Source organism: Odontesthes bonariensis, chromosome 5 (assembly GCF_027942865.1).
Source record: "Odontesthes bonariensis isolate fOdoBon6 chromosome 5, fOdoBon6.hap1, whole genome shotgun sequence".
NCBI classification, from domain to species: Eukaryota; Metazoa; Chordata; class Actinopteri; order Atheriniformes; family Atherinopsidae; genus Odontesthes; species Odontesthes bonariensis.
The window spans coordinates 15,073,734-15,082,069 of NC_134510.1; positions in this window are offsets into that span (position 1 = coordinate 15,073,734).

Below are 8,336 nucleotides of genomic sequence, written 5' to 3' on the forward strand. Positions count from 1 at the left end.
TATTCATTCATAAATTAGTCCTCATTGGTGTAAAATTATCTCCGTCAAAAATCTCAATTATCCTCCTGAGTGAAGAATAACTTGTCTGTATCTACATAGAGCGGGCAAGCTCTATGGAGGCTGCCATGTCCTTCCGGTCTATGAAAAACGACTAAGTGCCGAGAGGGACAAAAAGCACTTCGAATCGCGTTTTCCCCAACGCCAGGCCTGCAAGCGGAAATGACGTCATTTTGACGTCACGTCCGCCGAATGGCTTATTAGTGGCGCTAATGGTAAATAGATTTTATCTCGTAAATTATCCCACTAATAATGCATTGATTGTTACCAAACTTCTGCCGTAGTACACATAGGCTCTCAACTCACAAAACGAGGCATTAGAAAGTTTGTAAGTTTACCGGGAGTTTATTTAAAAGAACATCCAGATAGCAACTACACACTGCTGCTAACGCTGCGTTGACGTCACTTCCGGTAACTCCCGGAATATGATTTGCACACCAAAGGCTATGTCAACTTATGTTATCTGACATGTTATCTGTCATCTGTATTTATAGTGTTGTTGTATGTGTGTTATGTAATCCTTTGTACTGTGTGTCTTGATGTCTTTTTGTTTGTATGGACCTCGAGTCTGAATCTGTAGCTTCTTGAATCTTGACACATACCTGCCTGCCGTAGTTCAAGAAGTTGCAACGCACATTTGAAAACGCGAGGCGCTAGAGAGCAAATTCATTCGACTTTGCAAAATAAAATTGCACCACTAGATGGGGGAAGAAATTACATAGTGTCCCTTTAAGGAAGGGGTGATTTTCTCTCTTTTTTTAGCATTTGATGTAAGGTTTTTATTTTTGATTATTTTGTTATGTTTGAAATAGCCTAAATGCATGTATTTATTTATTTAGTAGTTTATATATTTTATTTGATCTAACAGCTGAATAAAAATGTCCAACTCTTTGCCATTGATCACACAGGGTAATCACAGTGAAAGTCTCAACAGCTTCGCTAGAAACTATTTGAGGAGATAGTGCTACACACAGCATGCTAACACACTCAGAATACACCAACACCAATCTGCTAATGCTAAAGAGATATATTATCTTATGCTAGCATGTTGAAGCCATTAGATTTTTCATGTGTGAAAGAAAAATGTTTATCTGTTGATAAAATTTCACAGCCAAGTGTACAGAAAATTAGGGAATTGTTATACTTCCTGAGGGGAAAATAACTGTGTTTCCTCCTCTGATGGGCATGGATAGATGTGACAAATGTCCTGACAATCCATTTCAGATAATTCCGATACTGAGATGCTTCATATTGATGCCCCAAAGCTGGCATGGCCAAAAATTTTAACTGTCAAAAAAGACAGTAAACATTAATCATTGGATCTGGATAAAGTTGTTAAAGGCTGTGGGATGAGGTTTTTCATGTTTCCTGTTTGTGTAATAATGGTAATTTCTAGCCAACAGCCTTTTCTCTGCCTCACACTGTGATTTATGACTAAATTGATTTACAGTGCTGTACTCAGAGACATGAGTAAACTACTGCTTTAAAAGGTTGCTCTTAATATCTCAGCCTTCATATCTGCGTGTAGTTGTGAGTCACTGAAATTGATGAAGCCCTGAACTGCAAAAAATCCCAGAACTGCAATAGTGTTCACATGCTGAAAGTGTGGAAAATGCCTTCTCTGTCCTCCTCTCATTTTCTATGTCTAGCAACATTTGGTGGCAATCCAAAGTATTATGCTGAAACAATACTCCATTGTGTTGAGACAGCTGTAATATGATAAGATGGTAAAGTGTTGCCAAAAGCATGAAGAATAGTTTGTCTTTATGAAGTTTGTCCACACTATGGTGTACGTTACAATAGTTCAGAGAAAACTGGAGGTCAGAAGATCACTCTGGCTTAGTTTACATTGAATTGATAGATTACAGTGAGAGTATAATAAAAACGTCTTTTTTTTTTTAAAGTTTTTTTTAGTATGGATAACGTTTACTCACACTCATGCACTGAAAATGCTTGAAATGTTGTCTTTGGATTTCCTTGACAGTCGTGTATGTGTGAATCAGTCAAAATGTACATTTCAATGGGTAAATGAACTGAATAGCAGAGGGCAGACACGCTGACATCTGACCACACCTAACTCAGTGTTGGGCCACAGGTGTTTCCCATCATCTTTTAGATGAAAAACACCTGCCATCTGACATCACCATGGTTTTCCAAGGTAGAAGAATTTCTGCAGTATGTCCATCTCGGCTGAGTTGTAACACAAACAGTAAAGAGTAGTTTGTCTCTCTACAGACACATAGGAGCTAAATGCTAACTGTGAGCAATAATGTATGTCTGAGCAACTTATAAGCATTTCTACCCTTTGCCTTTATTGACCTAAATGAAGGCTTGAGAACGTGACACAATACATGTTGCTGGCAACAGGAACTAAGCCAGTTTGCAAAGTTTGACAAAGCTTTTGAAATGGCTGTTTTATCAGAGCCCTTGTTTTATGTTGAAATGTCCTGTACATATTTTAGTGCTGATTTTCAACATTCAGGATAAACCTTCTGAAAAGTGTATTTCGAATCGAGCTATGATTTCACTCATCTGAAACTTTGTCAGTTTAAGCAACCAGCTTAAATCAACTGAAACAGCAAAAAAAAGTGTGAAACACAAAACATTGGTCTCACAAAGGGAGCAAGCCACAGTCTTCAAGGGGAAAGTAAAAATAAAAAACAATGGTCTAACTGGAAAGTCACTACCCCACCAATATCCTCGAGTGAACTTTGTTGCTGTTGTTGATGAAGCAGCGCTTTGTCCAAAACACTCAGTCACAAAATGTGATGTTTTTCGAGGCCAAACCCCAGGGTGCAAAGATACGTTGATTTAAAAGTGTACTGGTGAAAGGATTTTGGCTCCTGACCAAATGGTTTTGAGATAAATGTGGAAATGCAAAAAGTGAAAATGATCCAGCCTCCTGTTGTTTACCTCACCAAACTTCAGATGATGCTGCATTCGCTGTACCTCGGAGGAAGCATTGGGTAATGTTACTTTTAAAACTAAGTAATCAGATTACAGGATTACTGCTATTAAAATGTATTAATTTTGTTTCTGCATTACACTTTACGCTCCTTTTCAATATTAAGTATACAAATTAACATACAACAAAGCGTGACCAATGCAAATACTTAAACATGTTAGTTTGTAGTACCATCACTTTGTGTTATTTTGGCCAAAGCATGTAACAGACATTTCATTAAGATGACTTAATGTGTCAACTTATCAAAAAAAAAGGGCACAGCCTGTCTCCTTCAACTCTCAATCAAATAAATATTTTCCTGTGTTGTTGGAGAGAGCTTTGTAGTTCTTTCCAAAGCTACAGTCTAAAAAGTCTCGGTTTATAAGGGTGGATGGATCATCATTGTTCTCACATCATGTTTGTCTTTTTTTAACCTTTACCATATAATCCCGTGAGTCACAGGAAGCAGTCTGATGAGTTTGACTGTCAAAGGTTCAACACACAAAAACAGTGCAACTGATTAAGAGAAATCCTGGCCAAGAATTCAACTGATAAGGTGAAACTCACTGGGCTTTATTTACGTCGCCAAATTCTCAGACACATTCCGGAGATAATATTTGTCTAAGGATCTACATAATGAGGGTCAAGATATTTATATTAAATCTTTCATCATAAATACAAGAGGACTGGAACTTCCAGACCTTTGACCGCTGAAGCTGTGTCACAGAAAGATGTGTGATAAGGAACACAGTCATGATATCATAACAAGCTTATCACAGAAAGAAGTCAGACCGGAAGAATGATGATGCTGTTCACAAAATTTATTCCATGCCTTTTAGAGCAATGAAATTTGCCAAATCTTTTTCTATTTTTCAGGCATTGGAATATTTCTAACAGATAAGGACAGACAAAACTAAGATGACGACTGTGCAACACCATGTTGCTTTGCATCATAACATGTTATAAGAGTTTGGGAAATTTTCAGCTCAGCAGCAGAGATTTATTATTGGATTGTCGAACAGAACTACACTTTTCAATACTGAGAAGTCAGAATAAAACAATACAAAATCTAAAATACCATGTGTAAAACATGATGGAGTTTGATGGGGACGAAAAACAAAGACGGAAGTTTTACATTAACCAGGGAGAAATAATAGTTCATCAAGCAATGCATTACCACAGATCAAGCACAGAAAATACTCAGCTTGTAGAGACATCAAAACTAAGCAGCTCTGACTAAATGACCAATAAGCAGAGAGAGAAAAAGGGGCTTTCCATTGTCCTCGTTTCCATGATGCTGTGTGTGTGTGTGTGTGTGTGTGTGTATGTGTGTGCGTGTGTGTGTGTGTGTGTGTGTGTGTGTGTGTGTGTGTGTGCGTGCGTGTGTGTGTGTGTGTGTGTGTGTGTGTGTGTGTGTGTGTGTGTGTGTGTGTGCGTGTGTGTTTGTGTGTGCGTGTGTGAGGGTAAAACTTGGTTTTATGGTTAGAGTTAGATTTTAGGTTATAGTTAGGATTAGGGTAAGAGTTAGGGTTAGGGTTAGGGTTAGGCATCCAGCTGTGATGGTTAGGGGTAGGAGCAAGGGAATGCATTATGCCAGTAGAAAATCCCCATTAATCACAAGATACTTTTTTAATATGTGTGTGTGCTTGATTTTTAACAATATCCTTGGTCCTTTACCAGTAAAAGTAATACAACGAAAGGGTTTTCTAAGTCTGTTGTAAGAGCTTATCGGAAGCAGTCAATTTTAAACATAAGATTATGCTGAAGTGGTTTAAAAAGGTGTATTTCACTGTTTACCTACCTTCTGATGCAGGTAATGTCCAGCAGTTTGATGTCATCCTTCGTGTATCTGGTTTACAATATTACGCTTCTCATACTGTTAAACTGCAATCAAAGTTGTGACACGGTTGCATGGTTCATTCTTTAACTGTTGTGATGTAGTTGGTAGGTCTATCTAAACAAGGAGGTACAGAAACTGAGATAATGATTAACAACAAGATTTAAGGGGAATAAAGCTGAAGTGGAGAGGTGATGATGGCTGACCAAAACTCAGGGCTGATGGATGTTGGGAGAGGATGGAGGGAAGCTTGGCTGGCTGGAAAAAAATTGGTGGGATATCCGGCATATTCTGGTGAACTGGAGCATTATTTTACCTGTGTTCTGTGGTCCTCACTGTGTGACTAACTTGACAATTTGATTTTTCCTTTTGAAAGTAAAAAAAAATCAGATTATGTATTTATGTATGTATTCTGCTAAATGTGACGTAAAATAGATTTTTAAATAGATTCAGAACATCATTTTTAGATATTCCAATGTGTGTGTGTGTTTGTGTTAGAGGCATTATCTATAGGGGAAATTATAGTTTCCACTCACAAGTGAATCAAATCCGCATCATTACTGTGAAGTTACTCAGTAGCACAAAGTCTCTCACATACTTCCAGTACTCCAGTTTTGGTAAAAAAAAAAAAAAAAAAATCATAAGGAACTATTCCCAGAAGTGCTTTATCACAAAATGCAGATGGTTGAAGACATATTAGTCAGGGCTGCGTTTGATGAAGATAATGCGTCTTAAATTCCAAATGAGCCAGTAATACCAAAGTTGTCTGTCAGGACGCCAGAGAAATAGTGAATCACTTCGAGAATTGACATAAGGTACTTCTCACGATTTGTGGACTGAATCCGAGCATAAGAATATCAGCAGCTTACAGCTGTCTCGATCCCTTAGAGGTATGAACTTTGGGGAAACACAAGCCAAGCAGAGTTACAGAGTGACATTACATTATAGCAACAGGAATATCATTAGTTTCCTTCAAATTAAATTGATTGACAAATAGACTTTACTAGAAAGGATTGATCATATTTTTAGAAGAGTAAAGTGTAAATTATCACTTGCCTAAGTCACATTTATGATCCTATAGACAACATGTTCTACATACAACCCAAAAATCAACTGTCGAGGCATTTTATACAATCAAAATATGGTACTTGACATCACTTAGCTGGTTATATAAAGTTTTAACAAAATTTTAGTATGAATTCTGCTGGTGCCAAGAATTGTTAGGTTATCACCAAGTTGATTTTATGTTGAATTCTGTTGAACCGGTTTCAGCGTAGAACACTAAGATTAACCAATCATCTCTTAACAGTGTAGCAACAGCTTCTGTATTGATTGTTTTTTACAGAAAACTGGCACTTTTAGATGTTTATATTTAAAAAGCACTTTTTTGACATTGAAATGATGGTTTTAATATCAGTTACATCAAAAGCTTGCACAGATTTTTCTGTCATGGTCTCCAGCTCACTTCCTCTGCCGACCTCATTTGGTTCATCTCCTCTCTGTCTGAGCTTTCCTCACCTCCTTTATGGCAATCAGCGCTCATCATTCTCACCTGTCCTTTCCCCTTCTTATACAGGTCTACAGCTCTTGCCTGTTGCCAGAATATGCCAACTTCTTGGAAGTTCACTCTCCAGCCTTAACCTCTGACTTGTTATTCAGTGTTTTTGACCCTGATCTCTGCCCCACCCCCTGATCGGCTCTGTAAGTTTTTTGACCTGTCTGCCCTTTCTTGACCTTATGTCTGCCTCCTGGATTTTGCCTTTGGATTATACCTTTTATGTTTGGATATTTCTGGAACCTTTGGACCTGACGTTGGACCAGACCTGGATTTGATTCTTGCTTGCACCCTGAACTTGTTAATGAATCAGTTTTTCTCTTCAGTTTGGATTTGGACTCCTGTGGTTTCTGAATCATTCTGTGTTTGGAAAAGGAAATTCGGCTCCCCAGTACTGGGACCCCCCCACCTGCCACCTACCTGCACCGATAAACCTTTTTGAATTCACCTCCTCTGTCAGTTATCATTGAGCCCTATTACCACTCAATCGTTACATTTTCTGCTATACTTATTGCATTATGCACACTCCCTGGGTATCCAGGACATGTTTTCTCGTCATCCACAGCTGCTGGCAGAACAACTGACTGCCATCATTTCCACTTGTAATAGTCTTGAGTGTACAACTCTGCTGTTATTAGATTATTATCACTAACATTGTGTGTAGCAGGGCATGATAAAAATCATCTGGTCTTAAAATGAGGTAAATACAACCTCAGACCAGCAACAACACATGACATATTACACTGTGTTCACAAAAACTAATCCAACACATAGAAGCAGAAATTAGAAACTGAAAAGACGCTATACTTTCTTTTTACCATGAATCACTGTAATGTTACAATGTTTTGATATGCTCATACATAATTATGCACTATATTCATAGTTATAATCATATTTGTTCAATTTCATGGAATTGGCTACATTACGGGATTTAGGACAGAAAAAAGTTGATGCATTGTAAGATATTACACAGTGACTAAGCTGTTTGTTTTATACCCACTATTTGGATACATTTCAAATGTACTTTATTTTTTGTCCCAATGAACAGAGTTTCAAGTTCCTGCAAAGCTGTGCAGTGTATTTTTAACACTACAGAACCTGTAAGGAACAAACCTTTTCTGAAGGACACATTTGCGGCCAATACTACAGGTACAGTGTTCTACATTATACATTCACTATAGTCATTCACACATGATCTAGTATGACCTCTATATACACTACCTTCCAGCTGTCACTTTATATGAAGCATTTGTGGAGCAGCTGGCACGCAGCCTGAACCTATACACACAACACTTTACTCTACATTTGTTTTGCAAATCTGCTCTTTCCATTGCTTACCGTGTGTGTGTGTGAGTGTGCTTGGTTTTCGTCACTCTTGGTTCTAAATGTTGCAGATCGCGGTGCTTTTATCAATGGGAGATTCACAAGGACACGATCTTGATCCCATCGGAAAACTTTTTTTTTTGAGGATCATTTAGTTATCTTTCTAGGGGTTGTAAAAAGATTTTTTAAAAAAAAGAAGAAGAAGTACATTACCATCCACAGAGCTGCACTGCAAATATGACCAAAAATTTATTTTATTTGTATAAAAACAAAACAGCCAGGATTACAATATCCCAGACTGGAAGGTCACAAGCAAAACAACTTTTATTTTTGTCTTTTATCAGTTTTTTCTGCATATTGTTTGAATTATGGTTGTACTGATTCCTTTTTTTTAGATTAGATACAGCAAACTGTCTATTTTAAAAAATAGCAATGGGTAAGGCAAGGCAAGGCAAGGCATCTTTATTTATATAGCGCATTTCATACCACAGGCAACTCAATGTGCTTTACATAAAGAACAGCATAAAGCAGCAATTTAAAGAGAAAAAAAAATCGAATAAAAATTAAAAACACAGTTAAAAGCAATCAAAGAAGAGGGGAAAAAGAAAGATATAAACTCA